We start from the raw sequence: 23,189 nt of genomic DNA, 5'->3' as shown, positions 1-23,189 counted from the left end.
CTTGCTTTGTGCACTGGTACACAGTCATTTTGGAACAGGAAGGAGCCATCCCCAAACTGTTCCCACAAAGTTGAGAGAATGAAATTGTCCAAAATGTCTTGGTATGCTGATGCCTTAAGAGTTCCCTTCACTGGAATTAAGAGGCCAAATCCAACCCCTGAAAAACACCCCCCACACCATAACCCCCCCTCCCCCACACCATAATCCCCCCTCCCCCCACTCCATAATACCCCCCCACACCATAATCGCCCCTCCACCAAATGATTTGCCAGTGCACAAAGCAAGGTCCATAAAGACATAGATGAGTGAGTTTGGGGTGGAGGAACTTGACTGGCCTGCACAGAGACCTGACCTCAACCCGATAGAACATCTTTGGTATTATTTAGAGTGAAGACTGCAAGCCAGGCCTTCTAATCCAACATGATCGTTAGTATGGTGCTTTTGACAGCCAATTCCGATTTTTCGTCTGACAAAAGCTGGATGTGCAGGCTATAAAATTTTTATCGTACGTGAACTCAACATCTGATTTTTGTTTGATCCAAAATAAATTGTGAGAGCAAGACTATGCATGCTAAGAAACGAAAGAATACATACAAAACTATTCAACACATCACGTCACTTCTGAAGTTGTATTCTGTCAGAAGGGAATTTTCATATGGAGAGTAACCTCTTCACTTTCGATATGAGACTAGCATGCCAAAAAAAAATGGACGAACGGTCATCCAAAAATCTGATCGTGTGTACGAGGATTAAGACTGAGATGCCATTAAAGTTCATGTGCTTGTAGTGGCAGGCGTCACAATACTTTTGGTAATATAGTGTATGTCTAAACTACATAAACCTAATAATGGAGATATATTTCATCTCCTGGTTGTCTTTATATATCACCAATATCAGACAGTTCTCTAAAGCTGGATATAAAAATATAAAACATTTAATATCTGCACTAAAAAACATGAACAACTTTGTGCAAATCGAATGAATGAAAACCAGCCGCCAGCAGGAAGTCTGATATAGAAGTACAAATAGTATAATATAATTCTATGTATAGAGCCCTGCACTTAGTGATAAAATGTGTGATGAGACAAATGAGAAATCTGCAACCTACAATGTGTCTGAATACCAACACTTCTAATGTAGATGTGATAACTCCACCAATACTGATCAATAATACAAATTCACAGCTACTTCAGTCTTTATAACATATAATGTGCAAAAATACAATATCACCCGAGGTGTCCAGACAATGGCCGCAATCACATTACATAGAAAAGGAAAAGCCTCCATGTCACTGCCTGGACTCCATCATACACGGCTGCAGTCCGGAGCGGTGTGTGCTCTGAGTTCTGTGTATACTCGTGTATATGATGGAAGTGTACAATCTGTGATTCTATATATATTTAAGGATTATGCACTATGGAGGCTTTTTCTTTTCTATGTAATGTGATTGTGGCCATTGTCTGGATACCTCAGGTGATATTGGAGATACTACCTGGAGGTCTGACATTCCGTGGCACAGTCTGTTCTCATCGGAAGCCGGCTTGAGCGGAGTGGCGCTGCTGGAAGGATATAAACAAGCGTGTCTGGGCCTTGTGGGGACAAACCTTTTGGTAAGTGACATGTTTGCTCACCGGTGTGGGGGAGGTTGATTGAAGTTGCTGCAAAGAGGTGGAAGTTGATCAGCATTGATTTAATCCATCTGGATGAATCTCTGGTATTTCTGTTAGACCCCTTTCACACTGAGGCAGTTTTCAGACATTTCAGCACTAGAAATAGCGCCTGAAAACTGCCTCCCATTTATTTGTATGAGTGCTTTCACACTGGGGCGGTGCGCTTGTGGGACATTAGAAAAAGTCCTGCAAGCAGCATCTTTGGGGCGGGTTATGAGCATTATAAATAGCGCTCCCAAAACGCCCCTACCCATTGAAATGAATGGGCAGCACTTCCAAGCACTTTGAACGCGCCACAAAACTGGTCTTTTTTCTTTTTTTAAAGCTGTGTTCCGGCCGAATGTATACTTTTTAAATAAAAATAGCCCTATAATACACAAGCTTAATGTATTCTAGTAAAGTTAGTCTGTAAACTAAGGTTTGTTTTGTTAGGTTATAGCATTAGTTTGTTATTTTATAAACTTCCAGCAGGCCGTGGCCATCTTAAGTGTGGGCATCTGAAGCCAGACTGTATTTCTTCCTGGATCTCATCCTTGTAGATCTCGCACATGCTCAGTGCAGCACAAGCAGCGTGATAGGTTTCAGGTCAGGTTTCCATAGCTACGGCAGTGTCAGAGGAAGTTACTGCCCCTTAGCTATGCAAACCTCTCCTCCCCTCCTCCCTCCAGGAATAAGTAAATAAATTACAATTGCATTATTTCTTGAATTGCCTACCTGCAAATGGCGTAGAGCAAGTAAAGATGAATTTCTATGACATCACATCGTCCTGAGAAAATTGCATCACAACACCCTCACAAATCGCATCACAACACCCCCCACAAATGGCTTCACATCGCTCCCTGCAAATTGTATCACAACACCCCCCGAAAAAATCGAATCACATTGCCCCCAGCAAATCACATCATACAGCTCCCCTAAATCGCATCACAACACCCCCTGAAAATTGCATCACAACATCCCCACAAATCGCATCACATAGCCCCCCACAAATCATATCACAACACCCCCACAAATGGCATCACATCGCTCCCTGCAAATCACATCACAACACCCCCCGCAAATCGCATCACATAGCCCCCTGCAAATTGCTTCACAACATCCCCCGCAAATGGCATTACATCACTCCCCGCAATTCGCATCACAACACCCCCCACAAATCGCATCACATTGCCCCCAGCAAAGCGTATCATAACACCCATCACATGCCCCCATCAAAACTGCCCCATCATATTGCCACCATCAAAACTGCCCCATCAAAATTGCCCCCATCAGAATTGAACCATCAAAACTTCCCCCATCAAAACTGCCCCATCATATTGACACCATCAGAATTGCCCCATAAAAACTGCCCCATCATAATGCCCCCGTCAAAACTACCCCATCAAAATTGCCCCATCAAAACTGCCTCCATCAAAACTGCTCCATCATATTGCCACCATCAAAACTGCCCCATTATATTGCCCCATCAAAACTGCCCCATCAGAATTGCCCACATCAAAACTGCCCCATCAGAATTGCCCCACCAAAACTACCCCATCATATTGCCATCATCAAGACTGCCCCATCAAAATTGCCCCCATCAGAATTGCCCCATCAAAACTGCCCCATGATATTGCCACTATCAAAACTGCCCCATCAAAATTGCCCCCATCAGAATTGCCCCATCAAAACTGCCCCATCATATTGCCACCATCAAAACTGTCCCCATCAAAACTGCCCCATCATATTGCCCCCATCAAAATTGCCCCATCAAAATTGCCCCCATCAGAATTGCCCCATCAAAACTGTCCCATCAGAATTGCCCCACCAAAACTACCCCATCATATTGCCATCATCAAGACTGCCCCATCAAAATTGCCCCATCAAAACTGCCCCATCAAAACTGCCCCCATCAAAATTGCCCCATCAGAATTGCCCCATCAAAACTGCCCCATGATATTGCCACCATCAAAACTGCCCCACCAAAATTGCCCCCATCAGAATTGCCCCATCAAAACTGCCCCATCATATTGCCACCATCAGAATTGCCCCATCAAAACTGCCCCATCATATTGCCCCATCAAAACTGCCCCCATCAGAAATACCCCATCAAAACTGTCCCCATCAAAACTGCCCCATCATATTGCCACTATCAAAACTGCCCCATCAAAATTGCCCCATCAGAATTGCCCCATCAAAACTGCCCCATCAAAACTGCCCCATCATATTGCCCCCATCAAAACTGTCCCCATCAAAACTGCCCCATCATATTGCCACCATCAAAATTGCCCCCATCAAAATTGCCCCCATCAGAATTGCCCCATCAAAACTGCCCCATCAGAATTGCCCCACCAAAACTACCCCATCATATTGCCATCATCAAGACTGCCCCATCAAAACTGTCCCATCAAAATTGCCCCATCAGAATTGCCCCATCAAAACTGCCCCATCAAAACTGCCCCCATCAGAATTGCCCCATCAGAACTGCCCCATCAAAACTGCCCCATCATATTGCCACCATCAAAACTGCCCCATCAAAATTGCCCTCATCAGAATTGCCCCATCAAAACTTCCCCATCATATAAACCCCATGAGAATTGCCCCCAACAAAACTACCCCATCAAAACTGCTCCATCATATTGCCACCATCAAAACTGCCCCATTATATTACCCCTATCAAAACTGCCCCCATCAGAATTGCCCACATCAAAACTGCCCCATCAGAATCGCCCCACCAAAACTACCCCATCATATTGCCATCATCAAAACTGCCCCCATCAAAACTGCCCCCATCAAAACTGCCCCATCAAAACTGCCCCATCAAAATTGCCCCCATCAGAATTGAACCATCAAAACTTCCCCCATCAAAACTGCCCCATCATATTGACACCATCAGAATTGCCCCATAAAAACTGCCCCATCATATTACCCCCATCAAAACTACCCCATCAAAATTGCCCCATCAAAACTGCCTCCATCAAAACTGCTCCATCATATTGCCCCATCAAAACTGCCCCATCAGAATTGCCCACATCAAAACTGCCCTATCAGAATTGCCCCACCAAAACTACCCCATCATATTGCCATCATCAAGACTGCCCCATCAAAATTGCCCCCATCAGAATTGCCCCATCAAAACTGCCCCATGATATTGCCACTATCAAAGCTGCCCCCATCAGAATTTCCCCATCAAAACTGCCCCATCATATTGCCACCATCAGAATTGCCCCATCAAAACTGCCCCATCAAAACTGCCCCATCATATTGCCCCCATCAAAACGGTCCCCATCAAAACTGCCCCATCATATTGCCCCCATCAAAATTGCCCCCATCAAAATTGCTCCCATCAGAATTGCCCCACCAAAACTACCCCATCATATTGCCATCATCAAGACTGCCCCATCAAAATTGCCCCCATCAGAATTGCCCCATCAAAACTGCCCCATCAAAACTGCCCCATCAAAATTGCCCCCATCAGAATTGCCCCATCAAAACTGCCCCATCATATTGCCACCATCAGAATTGCCCCATCAAAACTGCCCCATCATATTGCCCCATCAAAACTGCCCCCATCAGAAATACCCCATCAAAATTGTCCCCATCAAAACTGCCCCATCAAAATTGCCCCATCAGAATTGCCCCATCAAAACTTCCCCATCATATTGCCACTATCAGAATTGCCCCATCAGAACTGCCCCATCAAAACTGCCCCATCATATTGCCACCATCAGAATTGCCCCATCAAAACTTCCCCATCATATTGCCACTATCAGAATTGCCCCATCAGAACTGCCCCATCAAAACTTCCCCATCATATAAACCCCATGAGAATTGCCCCCATCAAAACTACCCCATCAAAACTGCTCCATTATATTACCCCTATCAAAACTGCCCCCATCAGAATTGCCCACATCAAAACTGCCCCATCAGAATCGCCCCACCAAAACTACCCCATCATATTGCCATCATCAAGACTGCCCCATCAAAACTTCCCCCATCAAAACTGCCCCATCAAAATTGCCCCCATCAGAATTGCCCCATCAAAACTGCCCCATGATATTGCCACTATCAAAACTGCTCCATCATATTGCCCTCATCAAAACTGCCCCATCAGAATTGCCCCATCAGAATTGCCCCCTTAAAACTGCCCCATCATATTCCTCTATTATAAATCAGTACATGGTGTGTCTGTCCCCTCCCCCGGGCTCTGTATGTAATCAGAGCTGAGATGCTCCAGCCACCTCCCCCACCGCCCATCACTGTGTATGAGAAGCTTTGGTAACCATGGCAACAAAAGCGATGCTACGGCCCAGCGATGCCTATTGTCTCCTGGGATTGATGACAAATATCTCCCAGGAGGCATTGCAGAGAGGGGAGGAAATGCTGGGCCGCGGCCGAGGACAGGAAGTGCCGACTACTATACAGTATATAAAAGTGAGTTTAAGGGGAAAATATGCCAATTCTTTATCAGCACACACAGCGGATTTGGAGGGAAATTACTTTAAAATATGGGTGGAGCTCCACTTTAAGGTCCCGTTGTCACCGGCCCACTAGCGCACGAAAAGCGCAGCTAAAGCACCGCAAAAATGACCAGCGATTTAGGGCTGTTTTATCGGCTCTGCAGTGTGAAAGGGGTCTTACTACACAAGTCACTGTATGGTGATTGGAGATGGAAGTAGTGGTAAATGGGTTGTAGGAAATCCGCTTTTACACATTTATGAACTTTCTCTTGATATTTGTAATTTTATAAGATAACTTTGTTGCTCTTCATGTTTATGTATTTTTGTACATTATATGTTATATAGATTGAAGTATCTGTGAATAGATTGGAGGAGATCTGCCCTTCCTCACATGTATGAAAGTATTTTTGTAGTGAATGGAATTGTTATATCTGATCCCTATTGGTGGAATTATCACATCTAGTATAATATGAAGACTGCAGCACTAGTATATAACATTCACACAATATAAATGTGACAATATAACAATAAAAGTGAGACTCCTCATCACAAAACTCCCTATAAGTGTATATATAACAATGGTATGGAGACTATTTCACTGATAACTAATGAAGAGAATTTATAATCAGCAGATATAAAATTAGTGCAGCAATATTAGTACAACATTTTCAAAAAAGTTCCAAATAAAGAACAGTAATAATAAAATCTTCTCCACACCATAAGATCAAATCCTCCACCATGATGTTCAAAGGAAATCCCAAAGTACAATGGTGTCACTTTTCGTCAATGAAGTTTCCACAACATGAGTGAGACTTCTGTGACCATTAAAGTGAATCTCCACAACTGAATCCAAGACTTAGCAGAAGGTTGGAGATGAAAGCCTAGAGGTCAGTGTGAGTGTGTATGGTCCAATCCCCATACAGGAATAATGAATGGATCACACCACCTCATCCACTTCTCATGTCACATTTAGTAATTGGGGTCCACAAGAAGAGAAATCCTCCAATAGTGTAGATGATCGATCGTCTTTTATAAAGTGATCTCATATTAATGATTCCAATAAAGAGAAATGAGTTCCATTCATGTAGAGAATAGTTACATTCATTCCTGGGGGAGAAATTCATTTTCTTCTCGTAACATTCTTCTCTTCTTCTACAGATTGGAGAATAATCACCTGACAGACAGTTCCTGCCCCCACCTGGCATCTGGAATAAGAAATAACCAGACACTGAGGACACTGGACCTGTCTGGGAACAATCTGGAGGGTCCTCAATTCAGGGATCTGATGGAAGCTCTGACAACAAGCCGGATAGAGGAATTACAGTGAGTATAACAGGACTGACTGAGACAATAATATTCTGGGACAGTTTTATATCTAAACCACATAAATAATATAGAAATATGAAAATGTCATCACATTCCATCTTTAGACTCCATAAGGCTCCATGCACACTGGGCTTAAAAAATGTCAGTTCCCTTGGCAGAAAAACACTTTCATATAGAGATTTTATTGTACAACGTTTAGACGAGTTTAGGAGAGTTTTGCATTTTTTGCATTAAGCTCCAATCAGAAACACGATTCAGAAGGTTTTTTTTCCTGCCTCTAAACATTGAGCTCAAAATATGTCTTGGAACATGGAGCTGCTTCTACAGGCAGAATACAAAACTCCTATAGTAGCAGCAATGTATCAAGCCAGTGTGCATGGAGCCTAAATATCCAATACTGGACTATTACACTAGATTACCAAAAGTATTGGGACACCTGCCTTTACACACACATGAACTTTAATGGCATCCCAGTCTTAGTCTGTAGGGTTCAATATGGAGTTGGCCCACCCTTTTCAGCTATAACAGCTTAATTTCTTCTGGGAATGCTGTCCACAAGGTTTAGGAGTGTGTCTATGGGAATGTTTGACCATTCTTCCAGAAGCACATTTGTGAGGTCAGGCACTGATGTTGGATGAGAAGGCCTGGCTCGCAGACTCTGCTCTAATTCATCCCAAAGGCATCCTATCGGGTTGAGGTCAGGACTCTGTGCAGGCCAGTCAAGTTCCTCCACCCCAAACTCGCTCATCCATGTTTTTATGGACCTTGCTTTGTGCACTGGTACACAGTCATTTTGGAACAGGAAGGAGCCATCCCCAAACTGTTCCCACAAAGTTGAGAGAATGAAGTTGTCCAAAATGTCTTGGTATGCTGATGCCTTAAGAGTTCCCTTCACTGGAATTAAGAGGCCAAATCCAACCCCTGAAAAACACCCCCCACACCATAATCCCCCCTCCCCCACACCATAATCCCCCCTCCCCCACACCATAATCCCCCTTCCCCCCACTCCATAATACCCCCCCACACCATAATCGCCCCTCCACCAAATGATTTGCCAGTGCACAAAGCAAGGTCCATAAAGACATAGATGAGTGAGTTTGGGGTGGAGGAACTTGACTGGCCTGCACAGAGTCCTGACCTCAACCCGATAGAACATCTTTGGTATTATTTAGAGTGAAGACTGCAAGCCAGGCCTTCTAATCCAACATGATCGTTAGTATGGTGCTTTTGACAGCCAATTCTGATTTTTTGTCTGACAAAAGCTGGATGTGCAGGCTATAAAATTTTTATCGTACATGAACTCAGCATCTGATTTTTGTTTAATCCAAAATAAATTGTGAGAGCAAGACTATGCATGCTAAGAAACGAAAGAATACATACAAAACTATTCAACACATCACGTCACTTCTGAAGTTGTATTCTGTCAGAAGGGAATTTTCATATGGAGAGTAACCTCTTCACTTTCGATATGAGACTAGCATGCCACAAAAAAATGGACGAACGGTCATCCAAAAATCTGATCGTGTGTACGAGGATTAAGACTGAGATGCCATTAAAGTTCATGTGCTTGTAAAGGCAGGCGTCCCAATACTTTTGGTAATTTAGTGTATGTCTAAACTACATAAACCTAATAATGGAGATATATTTCATCTCCTGGTTGTCTTTATATATCACCAATATCAGACAGTTCTCTAAAGCTGGATATAAAAATATAAAACATTTAATATCTGCGCTAAAAAACATGAACAACTTTGTGCAAATCGAATGAATGAAAACCAGCCGCCAGCAGGAAGTCTGATATAGAAGTACAAATAGTATAATATAATTCTATGTATAGAGCCCTACACTTAGTGATAAAATGTGTGATGAGACAAATGAGAAATCTGCAATCTACAATGTGTCCGAATACCAACACTTCTAATGTAGATGTGATAACTCCACCAATACTGATCAATAATAAAAATTCACAGCTACTTCAGTCTTTATAACATATAATGTGCAAAAATACAATATCACCCGAGGTATCCAGACAATGGCCGCAATCACATTACATAGAAAAGAAAAAGCCTCCATGTCACTGCCTGGACTCCATCATACACGGCTGCAGTCCGGAGCGGTGTGTGCTCTGAGTTCTGTGTATACTCGTGTATATGATGGAAGTGTACAATCTGTGATTCTATATATATTTAAGGATTATGCACTATGGAGGCTTTTTCTTTTCTATGTAATGTGATTGTGGCCATTGTCTGGATACCTCGGGTGATATTGGAGATACTACCTGGAGGTCTGACATTCCGTGGCACAGTCTGTTCTCATCGGAAGCCGGCTTGAGCGGAGTGGCGCTGCTGGAAGGATATAAACAAGCGTGTCTGGGCCTTGTGGGGACAAACCTTTTGGTAAGTGACCTGTTTGCTCACCGGTGTGGGGGAGGTTGATTGAAGTTGCTGCAAAGAGGTGGAAGTTGATCAGCATTGATTTAATCCATCTGGATGAATCTCTGGTATTTCTGTTAGACCCCCTTCACACTGAGGCAGTTTTCAGACATTTCAGCGCTAGAAATAGCACCTGAAAACTGCCTCCTATTTATTTGTATGAGTTCTTTCACACTCGGGCGGTGCGCTTGTGGGACATTAGAAAAAGTCCTGCAAGCAGCATCTTTGGGGCGGGTTATGAGCATTATAAATAGCGCTCCCAAAACGCCCCTACCCATTGAAATGAATGGGCAGCACTTCCAAGCACTTTGAACGCGCCGCAAAACTGGTCTTTTTTCTTTTTTTAAAGCTGTGTTCCGGCCGAATGTATACTTTTTAAATAAAAATAGCCCTATAATACACAAGCTTAATGTATTCTAGTAAAGTTAGTCTGTAAACTAAGGTCCGTTTTGTTAGATTATAGCATTAGTTTGTTATTTTATAAACTTCCAGCAGGCCGTGGCCATCTTAAGTGTGGGCATCTGAAGCCAGACTGTATTTCTTCCTGGATCTCATCCTTGTAGATCTCGCACATGCTCAGTGCAGCACAAGCAGCGTGATAGGTTTCAGGTCAGGTTTCCATAGCTACGGCAGTGTCAGAGGAAGTTACTGCCCCTTAGCTATGCAAACCTCTCCTCCCCTCCTCCCTCCAGGAATAAGTAAATAAATTACAATTGCATTATTTCTTGAATTGCCTACCTGCAAATGGCGTAGAGCAAGTAAAGATGAATTTCTATGACATCACATCGTCCTGAGAAAATTGCATCACAACAACCCCCGCAAATCGCATCACAACACCCCCACAAATTGCATCACATAGCCCCCCGCAAATCGCATCACAACACCCTCACAAATCGCATCACATAGCCCCCCGCAAATTGCATCACAACACCCCCCACAAATGGCTTCACATCGCTCCCTGCAAATTGTATCACAATACCCCCCGAAAAAATCGAATCACATTGCCCCCAGCAAATCACATCATACAGCTCCCCTAAATCGCATCACAACACCCCCTGAAAATTGCATCACAACACCCCCACAAATCGCATCACATAGCCCCCCACAAATCATATCACAACACCCCCACAAATGGCATCACATCGCTCCCTGCAAATCACATCACAACACCCCCCGCAAATCGCATCACATAGCCCCCTGCAAATTGCTTCACAACATCCCCCGCAAATGGCATTACATCACTCCCCGCAATTCGCATCACAACACCCCCCACAAATCGCATCACATTGCCCCCAGCAAAGCGTATCATAACACCCATCACATGCCCCCATCAAAACTGCCCCATCATATTGCCACCATCAAAACTGCCCCATCAAAATTGAACCATCAAAACTTCCCCCATCAAAACTGCCCCATCATATTGACACCATCAGAATTGCCCCATAAAAACTGCCCCATCATATTGCCCCCATCAAAACTACCCCATCAAAATTGCCCCATCAAAACTGCCTCCATCAAAACTGCTCCATCATATTGCCACCATCAAAACTGCCCCATTATATTGCCCCATCAGAATTGCCCACATCAAAACTGCCCCATCAGAATTGCCCCACCAAAACTACCCCATCATATTGCCATCATCAAGACTGCCCCATCAAAATTGCCCCCATCAGAATTGCCCCATCAAAACTGCCCCATGATATTGCCACTATCAAAACTGCCCCATCAAAATTGCCCCCATCAGAATTGCCCCATCAAAACTGCCCCATCATATTGCCACCATCAGAATTGCCCCATCAAAACTGCCCCATCAAAACTGCCCCATCATATTGCCCCCATCAAAACTGTCCCCATCAAAACTGCCCCATCATATTGCCCCCATCAAAATTGCCCCATCAAAATTGCCCCCATCAGAATTGCCCCATCAAAACTGTCCCATCAGAATTGCCCCACCAAAACTACCCCATCATATTGCCATCATCAAGACTGCCCCATCAAAATTGCCCCCATCAGAATTGCCCCATCAAAACTGCCCCATCAAAATTGCCCCATCAGAATGCCCCATCAAAACTGCCCCATGATATTGCCACCATCAAAACTGCCCCACCAAAATTGCCCCCATCAGAATTGCCCCAGCAAAACTGCCCCATCATATTGCCACCATCAGAATTGCCCCATCAAAACTGCCCCATCATATTGCCCCATCAAAACTGCCCCCATCAGAAATACCCCATCAAAACTGTCCCCATCAAAACTGCCCCATCATATTGCCACTATCAAAACTGCCCCATCAGAATTGCCCCATCAAAACTGCCCCATCAAAACTGCCCCATCATATTGCCACTATCAAAACTGCCCCATCAAATTTGCCCCATCAGAATTGCCCCATCAAAACTGCCCCCATCAGAATTGCCCCATCAGAACTGCCCCATCAAAACTGCCCCATCATATTGCCACCATCAAAACTGCCCCATCAAAATTGCCCTCATCAGAATTGCCCCATCAAAACTTCCCCATCATATAAACCCCATGAGAATTGCCCCCAACAAAACTACCCCATCAAAACTGCTCCATCATATTGCCACCATCAAAACTGCCCCATTATATTACCCCTATCAAAACTGCCCCCATCAGAATTGCCCACATCAAAACTGCCCCATCAGAATCGCCCCACCAAAACTACCCCATCATATTGCCATCATCAAAACTGCCCCCATCAAAACTGCCCCCATCAAAACTGCCCCATCAAAACTGCCCCATCAAAATTGCCCCCATCAGAATTGAACCATCAAAACTTCCCCCATCAAAACTGCCCCATCAGAATTGCCCCATAAAAACTGCCCCATCATATTGCCCCCATCAAAACTACCCCATCAAAATTTCCCCATCAAAACTGCCTCCATCAAAACTGCTCCATCATATTGCCACCATCAAAACTGCCCCATTATATTGCCCCATCAAAACTGCCCCATCAGAATTGCCCACATCAAAACTGCCCCATCAGAATTGCCCCACCAAAACTACCCCATCATATTGCCATCATCAAGACTGCCCCATCAAAATTGCCCCCATCAGAATTGCCCCATCAAAACTGCCCCATGATATTGCCACTATCAAAGCTGCCCCATCAAAATTGCCCCCATCAGAATTGCCCCATCAAAACTGCCCCATCATATTGCCACCATCAGAATTGCCCCATCAAAGCTGCCCCATCATATTGCCCCCATCAAAACGGTCCCCATCAAAACTGCCCCATCATATTGCCCCCATCAAAATTTCCCCCATCAGAATTGCCCCACCAAAACTACCCTATCATATTGCCATCATCAAGACTGCCCCATCAAAATTGCCCTACATCAGAATTGCCCCATCAAAACTGCCCCATCAAAATTGCCCCATCAGAATTGCCCCATCAAAACTGCCCCATGATATTGCCACCATCAAAACTGCCCCATCAAAATTGCCCCATCATATTGCCACCATCAGAATTGCCCCATCAAAACTGCCCCATCAAAATTGCCACCATCAGAATTGCCCCATCAAAACTGCCCCATCATATTGCCCCATCAAAACTGCCCCCATCAGAAATACCCCATCAAAACTGTCCCCATCAAAACTGCCCCATCATATTGCCACTATCAAAACTGCCCCATCAAAATTGCCCCATCAGAATTGCCCCATCAAAACTTCCCCATCATATTGCCACCATCAGAATTGCCCCATCAGAACTGCCCCATCAAAACTGTCCCATCATATTGCCACCATCAAAACTGCCCCATCAAAATTGCCCTCATCAGAATTGCCCCATCAAAACTTCCCCATCATATAAACCCCATGAGAATTGCCCCCATCAAAACTACCCCTATCAAAACTGCCCCCATCAGAATCGCCCCACCAAAACTACCCCATCATATTGCCATCATCAAGACTGCCCCATCAAAACTTCCCCCATCAAAACTGCCCCATCAAAATTGCCCCCATCAGAATTGCCCCATCAAAACTGCCCCATGATATTGCCACTATCAAAACTGCCCCATCAAAATTGCCCCATCAGAATTGCCCCATCAAAACTGCCCCATCATATTGCCACCATCAGAATTGCCCCATCAAAACTGCCCCATCAAAACTGCCCCATCATATTGCCCCCATCAAAACTGTCCCCATAAAAACTGCCCCATCATATTGCCACCATCAAAATTGCTCCCATCAGAATTGCCCCATCAAAACTGCCCCATCAGAATTGCCCCACCAAAACTACCCCATCATATTGCCATCATCAAGACTGCCCCATCAAAATTGCCCCATCAGAATTGCCCCATCAAAACTGCCCCATGATATTGCCACCATCAAAACTGCCCCATCAAAACTGCCCCATCATATTGCCATCATCAAGACTGCCCCATCAAAACTGCCCCCATCAAAACTGCCCCATCAGAATTGCCCCCTTAAAACTGCCCCGTCATATTCCTCTATTATAAATCAGTACGTGGTGTGTCTGTCCCCTCCCCCGGGCTCTGTATGTCATCAGAGCTGAGATGCTCCAGCCACCTCCCCCACCGCCCATCACTGTGTATGAGAAGCTTTGGTAACCATGGCAACAAAAGCGATGCTACGGCCCAGCGATGCCTATTGTCTCCTGGGATTGATGACAAATATCTCCCAGGAGGCATTGCAGAGAGGGGAGGAAATGCTGGGCCGCGGCCGAGGATAGGAAGTGCCGACTACTATACAGTATATAAAAGTGAGTTTAAGGGGAAAATATGCCAATTCTTTATCAGCACACACAGCAGATTTGGAGGGAAATTACTTTAAAATATGGGTGGAGCTCCACTTTAAGGTCCCATTGTCACCGGCCCACTAGCGCACGAAAAGTGCAGCTAAAGCACCGCAAAAATGACCAGCGATTTAGGGCTGTTTTATCGGCTCTGCAGTGTGAAAGGGGTCTTACTACACAAGTCACTGTATGGTGATTGGAGATGGAAGTAGTGGTGAATGGCTTGTAGGAAATCTGCTTTTACACATTTATGAACTTTCTCTTGATATTTGTAATTTTATAAGATAACTTTGTTGCTCTTCATGTTTATGTATTTTTGTACATTATATGTTATATAGATTGAAGTATCTGTGAATAGATTGGAGGAGATCTGCCCTTCCTCACATGTATGAAAGTATTTTTGTAGTGAATGGAATTGTTATATCTGATCCCTATTGGTGGAATTATCACATCTAGTATAATATGAAGACTGCAGCACTAGTATATAACATTCACACAATATAAATGTGACAATATAACAATAAAAGTGAGACTCCTCATCACAAAACTCCCTATAAGTGTATATATAACAATGGTATGGAGACTATTTCACTGATAACTAATGAAGAGAATTTATAATCAGCAGATATAAAATTAGTGCAGCAATATTAGTACAACATTTTCAAAAAAGTTCCAAATAAAGAACGGTAATAATAAAATCTTCTCCACACCATAAGATCAAATCCTCCACCATGATGTTCAAAGGAAATCCCAAAGTACAATGGTGTCACTTTTAGTCAATGAAGTTTCCACAACATGAGTGAGACTTCTGTGACCATCAAAGTGAATCTCCACAACTGAATCCAAGACTTAGCAGAAGGTTGGAGGTGAAAGCCTAGAGGTCAGTGTGAGTGTGTATGGTCCAATCCCCATACAGGAATAATGAATGGATCACACCACCTCATCCACTTCTCATGTCACATTTAGTAATTGGGATCCACAAAAAGAGAAATCCTCCAATAGTGTAGCTGATCGATTGTCTTTTATAAAGTGATCTCATATTAATGATTCCAATAAAGAGAAATGAGTTCCATTCATGTAGAGAATAGTTACATTCATTCCTGGGGGAGAAATTCATTTTCTTCTGGTAACATTCTTCTCTTCTTCTACAGATTGAGGAATAATCACCTGACAGACAGTTCCTGCCCCCACCTGGCATCTGGAATAAGAAATAACCAGACACTGAGGACACTGGACCTGTCTATGAACAATCTGAAGGGTCCTCATTTCAGGGATCTGATGGAAGCTCTGACAACAAGCCGGATAGAGGAATTACAGTGAGTATAACAGGACTGACTGAGACAATAATATTCTGGGACAGTTTTATATCTAAACCACATAAATAATATAGAAATATGAAAATGTCATCCAATTCCATCTTTAGACTCCATAAGGCTCCATGCACACTGGGCTTAAAAAATGTCAGTTCCCTTGGCAGAATTGACCTGGCTTACGCTTCTGGCCCTGCACTACAATTTGTTCAGGACCTATCTGTGCTTCCCAGGGGAATCTCGGATCATGCCCCATTATGTTTGACACTAGCGCTGACTGTGCCTCCAGGAACTCACCTATGGCGCTTGTCTAGATTTTGGGCCAATGATGAGAGATTACTGGAACCTCTCACGGCCTCCATCTGCAATTTCTGGACGGACAACGCGGGTTCAGTTTCCCCGCCTGTTCTCTGGGATTCTTTTAAAGCTTGGATGTGGGGGGAATACGGGGTCAATATTAATAGATTGAAACGGGAATCCACTCACTCCCTTGAAAATCTTGAAGAGCAGGCAGCTAGGCTGGAATCGGAATATGTCTCTGCTCCTGATGATGAACGGTATAGGGCATGGAAGCGAGCTCTACGAGCTCTATCCACTGAAAGGATGACTCAAACAGACCAAGCATTACTTTATTCAGCACAGAGGGTGTTTGAGCATGGAAGGAAGAATGGGAAGTTGCTGGCATGGCTGGCTAGGGGAAGCATACCCTCAACCCCTATAGGTTCCATTAAAGATGGGTCGGATCAAATTCTTACAACTCCCAGTAGAATTAACGATCGATTTAGTGACTATTTTCGGGAGGTTTACTCCTCTAGAGCAGCTGCTTCTGACTCCTCCATATCCTCCTTCCTTGATTCCCTATCCATTCCCGTTTTGTCTGATGAGGCAAGAGAGGGCCTAGAGGCAGATATTACACTGGAGAAGATTCAGGTAGCCATGGGGCATCTCCGGGGAGGGAAGGCCCCTGGGGCAGATGGGTTACCATCTGAATTTTATTCCAATTTTTCTGAGCTCCTGGCTCCCAAATTAACCTCACTACTCTCTAAATTTGCGACATTGGAGACTCTGCCTGATACCATGAATGAGGCAATTATTGTACTGGTTCCTAAACCCCGTAAGGATCCACTTGACTGTGCATCCTACAGGCCCATATCTTTAATTAATGTGGATGCTAAGATTTTTGCTAAGGTCTTGGCTATCCATCTATCTCATGTTATTGAAGATCTGATTGGCATTGATCAGACGGGTTTTATGCCGGGTAAGGGAACTGACATCAATATTCGACGCCTGTTACTCAATCTAACTGTCTCGCATGACATTCCGGGGTCCAGAGTTATTGCCTCTCTTGACGCCGAAAAGGCGTTTGACTCGGTTGAATGGAACTTTTTGTGGGAAACCTTGCACAGATTCGGATTTGGACCCAAATTTATCAATGGTGTACAATTACTATACCAAACTCCCAGAGCTTGCGTACGCACTAATATTTGGGTCTGGGACCCCTTCAATTTATATTGTGGTACGAGGCAGGGATGTCCGCTCTCCCCCAGCCTGTTTGCCCTGGCACTGGAGCCCCTGGCTATTGCTATTAGGGGTGCTTCGGATGTCCGGGGCTTGCGGGTGGGTATGTTGGAAGAGCGCCTCTCCCTCTATGCCGATGATGCACTTTTATATTTGAACGACGACGGGCCCTCTCTGCAAACTGCTCTGCGTATATTTGATAATTTTGGTGGACTGTCGGGGGTTAAAATAAATTGGACCAAATCTGTTATATTCCCTTTAGACGAAGGCGTTACCTCTGGACCCCAATCCTCCCCGCTGCAAATGGTAAAGGAGTTTAAATATTTAGGGATAGTGATCACAAGAAACCCCTCTGAATTCATTGCCAAAAATCTAACCCCTGTAATACATACACTGCGCACAAAATGCTCTGCATGGGGGAACTTACCACTTAATCTTCTTGGACACATCAATCTCCTTAAAATGATATTACCTAAGTTCAACTATCTATTCAGAAATTGCCCAGTTTGGGTTCCTATTGCATTATTTAGGGAGATTGATTGGCTAGTGAGTTTGTTTATTTGGGCCGGGGGAACCCCTAGGCTGGCTCGATCCACATTGTGGTTTGGGGGGGCTGGCTCTACCCAATTTTCAAACCTATTTCTGGGCAGCCATGCTAGTAACAGTGCATTGGTGGTATCAGGGCTCAAGATCTAATGCTGCCGTCTGTCTTGAAGCCAACAGTTTGGGCTCCCTGACTGACCTCCGTAACCTCCCTTATAGAGGGCCGGGGGCTTACCCTAAGGTACCCGGACCTACTCGGGCAACCTGGAAGGTATGGGTGGCTGCTAGACGGAGGTTCCGTAAGCCGGGGCAGCTATCCTCAGCTCATCCATTGTGGGGAAACCCAGCACTACACCATTTCCGTACAATTCCAGATCCTCAAGTCTGGGCTAGATACGGTATTAACACTGGAGCATATAATGCCTAGAGGAGAACTGCTCTCTTTTCAGGAGTTGATGGCTAAATTTGGGCTACCGCAATGGATGACATTTCAGTATCTCCAGCTTAGACACGTGACTAGGGCTCAATTCCCACAACCCCCTATCCTACAAGCCGACCCCATTGAAGAAATCTTGTCCCCTGCGATCTATTGAAACCTCTATCCTATCTCTATAGTGCGCTGTTGGGCAAGGACTCCCCCAAAATAGAAAAGCTGTGGGAAAGTTGGCAGGCGGATATCCCATCGTTGGACAAGGAGGGTTGGGACGATTGTCTAGATTACGGCCCTAAATTGGTGATAGCGTCTAGGGATAAACTGATACAGGTCAAATTTATACATAGGGTTTACTACACCCCGCAGAGACTCCATCGCATATTCCCTGAGAGAGATCCTGTATGTCCTCAATGCAAGATGCAAATTGTTACCTTTTGTCATATGTTCTGTGAGTGCCCCATCATAGTGACATTGTGGTCTGCGATTTTTGGAGAAATGAATTCCAGATTGGAAGTATCCCTTCCGGTTCTGCCTGCGCTAGCTCTGTTGGGAGTGTTTGATGATGAACAAAGGCCCTATCATCTTAAACTCCTAATTTCCTATCTTCTTTTTTATGCAAAAAAGGAAATCCTTATGAAGTGGATTGATTCTTCCCCTCCGTCGGTTGCGGCCTGGGAGGCACAGATTGAAGCAGCCATCCCCATGTACAGAATGACGTATATAAACTGTGGGTGTCAATGGAAATTTGAAAAAGTTTGGGCTCCGTGGATGACCTCTTAAGGATATACACTCCATCCTGTTTCCTAAATGTATTTGGTGGGTGGGGGTGGATCTAGTGGGCGGAAACTCAGAAGTACTTGGTTATTGGTTTTGAAATTTCTTTTTACAATGCCATATTGTTATATATACTAAGTAGAACATATTGTGGTAAAGCATGTACACCTATTATGTAGAGCTGTGTATTGTGTCAATCGGTATTCTGCAATTATGCCTTCTTTGACAATAAAGCACCTTTGTTTTGTTAAAAAAAAGACTATTTACAGTTAGTGCAGTGCGTCCTGCTCACAGTGTTCAGCTAAAACTACAAGTTAGTGTGGTGCGTCCTGCTCACAGTGTTCAGCTAAACCTACAAGTTATTTTTTTGCGAGCTCTGCACAGTGTTCATCTAAAGCTACAAGTTAGTGCAGTGTGCCCTGCTCACAGTGTTCAGATAAAACTACAAGTTAGTGTAGTGAGACCTCTGCACAGTGTTCATCTAAAGCTACAAGTTAGTGGAGTGCATCCTGCTCACAGTGTTCAGCTAAAACTACAAGTTAGTGTAGTGCATCCTGCTTACAGTGTTCATCTAAAGCTACAAGTTAGTGTAGTGCATCCTCCTCACAGTGTTCAGCTAAACATACAAGTTATTTTTTTGCGAGCTCTGCACAGTGTTCATCTAAAGCTACAAGTTAGTGTAGTGCGTCCTGCTCACAGTTTTCAGCTAAAACTACAGGTTAGTGCAGTGCGTCCTGCTCACAGTGTTCAGCTAAAACTACAAGTTAGTGTAGTGAGACCTCTGCACAGTGTTCATCTAAAGCTACAAGTTAGTGCAGTGCGTCCTGCTCACAGTGTTCAGCTAAAACTACAAGTTAGTGTAGTGAGACCTCTGCACAGTGTTCATCTAAAGCTACAAGTTAGTGCAGTGCGTCCTGCTCACAGTGTTCAGCTAAAACTACAAGTTAGTGTGGTGCGTCCTCCTCACAGTGTTCAGCTAAACCTACATGTTAGTGTAGTGAGACCTCTGCACAGTGTTCATCTAAAGCTACAAGTTAGTGCAGTGCGTCCTGCTTACAGTGTTCAGCTAAAACTACAAGTTAGTGTAGTGCGTCCTGCTCACAGTGTTCAGCTAAAACTACAAGTTAGTGTAGTGCGTCCTGCTCACAGTGTTCATCTAAAGCTACAAGTTAGTGTAGTGCGTCCTCCTCTCAGTGTTCAGCTAAAACTACAAGTTATTTTTTTGCGAGCTCTGCACAGTGTTCATCTAAAGCTACAAGTTAGTGCAGTGCGTCCTGCTCACAGTGTTCAGCTAAAACTACAAGTTAGTGTAGTGAGACCTCTGCACAGTGTTCATCTAAAGCTATAAGTTAGTGCAGTGCATCCTTCTCACAGTGTTCAGCTAAAATTACAAGTTAGTGTGGTGCGTCCTCCTCACAGTGTTCAGCTAAAACTACAAGTTAGTGTAGTGAGACCTCTGCACAGTGTTCATCTAAAGCTATAAGTTAGTGCAGTGCATCCTGCTCACAGTGTTCAGCTAAAACTACACGTTAGTGTGGTGCGTCCTCCTCACAGTGTTCATCTAAAGCTACAAGTTAGTGCAGTGCGTCCTCCTCACAGTGTTCAGCTAAACTACAAGTTAGTGTAGTGAGACCTCTGCACAGTGTTCATCTAAAGCTACAAGTTAGTGTAGTGCGTCCTCCTCAGTGTTCAGCCAAACCTACAAGTTATTTTTTTGTGAGCTCTGCACAGTATTCATCTAAAGCTACAAGTTAGTGTAGTGCGTCCTGCTTACAGTGTTCCTCTAAAGCTACAAGTTAGTGTAGTGCGTCCTCCTCACAGTGTTTAGCTAAACCTACAAGTTATTTTTTTGCGAGCTCTGCACAGTGTTCATCTAAAGCTACAAGTTAGTGTAGTGCGTCCTGCTCACAGTGTTCAGCTAAAACTACAAGTTAGTGTAGTGAGACCTCTGCACAGTGTTCATCTAAAGCTACAAGTTAGTGCAGTGCGTCCTGCTCACAGTGTTCACGTAAAACTACAAGTTAGTGTGGTGCGTCCACCTCACAGTGTTCATCTAAAGCTACAAGTTAGTGTAGTGCGTCCTGCTCACAGTGTTCAGCTAAAGCTACAAGTTAGTGTAGTGAGTCCTCCTCACAGTGTTCAGCTAAACCTACAAGTTAGTGTAATGAGACCTCTGCACAGTGTTCATCTAAAGCTACAAGTTAGTGCAGTCCGTCCTGCTCACAGTGTTCAGCTAAAACTACAAGTTAGTGTAATGAGACCTCTGCACAGTGTTCATCTAAAGCTACAAGTTAGTGCAGTGCGTCCTCCTCACAGTGTTCAGCTAAACCTACAAGTTATTTTTTTGTGAGCTCTGCACAGTGTTCATCTAAAGCTACAAGTTAGTGTAGTGCGTCCTGCTTACAGTGTTCATCTAAAGCTACAAGTTAGTGTAGTGCGTCCTCCTCACAGTGTTCAGCTAAACCTACAAGTTATTTTTTTGCAAGCTCTGCACAGTGTTCATCTAAAGCTACAAGTTAGTGTAGTGAGTCCTGCTCACAGTGTTCAGCTAAAACTACAAGTTAGTGCAGTGCGTCCTGCTCACAGTGTTCAGCTAAAACTACAAGTTAGTGTAGTGAGACCTCTGCACAGTGTTCATCTAAAGCTACAAGTTAATGCAGTGCGTCCTGCTCACAGTGTTCAGCTAAAACTACAAGTTAGTGCGGTGCGTCCTGCTCACAGTGTTCAGCTAAACCTACAAGTTAGTGTAGTGAGACCTCTGCACAGTGTTCATCTAAAGCTACAAGTTAGTGTAGTGCATCCTGCTCACAGTGTTCATCTAAAGCTACAAGTTAGTGTAGTGCGTCCTCCTCAGTGTTCAGCTAAACCTACAAGTTATTTTTTTGCGAGCTCTGCACAGTGTTCATCTAAAGCTACAAGTTAGTGCAGTGCGTCCTGCTCACAGTGTTCAGCTAAAACTACAAGTTAGTGTAGTGAGACCTCTGCACAGTGTTCATCTAAAGCTACAAGTTAGTGTAGTGCGTCCTGCTCACAGTGTTCAGCTAAAACTACAAGTTAGTGTAGTGAGACCTCTGCACAGTGTTCATCTAAAGCTACAAGTTAGTGTAGTGCGTCCTGCTCACAGTGTTCAGCTAAAACTACAAGTTAGTGCGGTGCGTCCTGCTCACAGTGTTCAGCTAAAACTACAAGTTAGTGTAGTGAGACCTCTGCACAGTGTTCATCTAAAGCTACAAGTTAGTGTAGTGCGTCCTGCTCACAGTGTTCAGCTAAAACTACAAGTTAGTGTAGTGAGACCTCTGCACAGTGTTCATCTAAAGCTATAAGTTAGTGCAGTGCGTCCTGCTCACAGTGTTCAGCTAAAACTACAAGTTAGTGTGGTGCGTCCTCCTCACAGTGTTCAGCTAAAACTACAAGTTAGTGTAGTGAGACCTCTGCACAGTGTTCATCTAAAGCTACAAGTTAGTGCAGTGCGTCCTGCTCACAGTGTTCAGCTAAAACTACAAGTTAGTGTAGTGAGACCTCTGCACAGTGTTCATCTAAAGCTATAAGTTAGTGCGGTGCGTCCTGCTCACAGTGTTCAGCTAAAACTACAAGTTAGTGTAGTGAGACCTCTGCACAGTGTTCATCTAAAGCTACAAGTTAGTGCAGTGCGTCCTGCTCACAGTGTTCAGCTAAACTACAAGTTAGTGTAGTGAGACCTCTGCACAGTGTTCATCTAAAGCTACAAGTTAGTGTAGTGCGTCCTGCTCACAGTGTTCAGCTAAAACTACAAGTTAGTGTAGTGAGACCTCTGCACAGTGTTCATCTAAAGCTACAAGTTAGTGCAGTGTGTCCTGCTCACAGTGTTCAGCTAAAACTACAAGTTAGTGTAGTGAGACCTCTGCACAGTGTTCATCTAAAGCTACAAGTTAGTGCAGTGCGTCCTGCTCACAGTGTTCAGCTAAAACTACAAGTTAGTGTGGTGCGTCCT

Source organism: Aquarana catesbeiana, linkage group LG13, assembly GCF_042186555.1.
Source record: "Aquarana catesbeiana isolate 2022-GZ linkage group LG13, ASM4218655v1, whole genome shotgun sequence".
In the NCBI taxonomy this organism is placed as follows: Eukaryota; Metazoa; Chordata; class Amphibia; order Anura; family Ranidae; genus Aquarana; species Aquarana catesbeiana.
Note: the sequence above shows the minus strand (reverse complement) of the source record.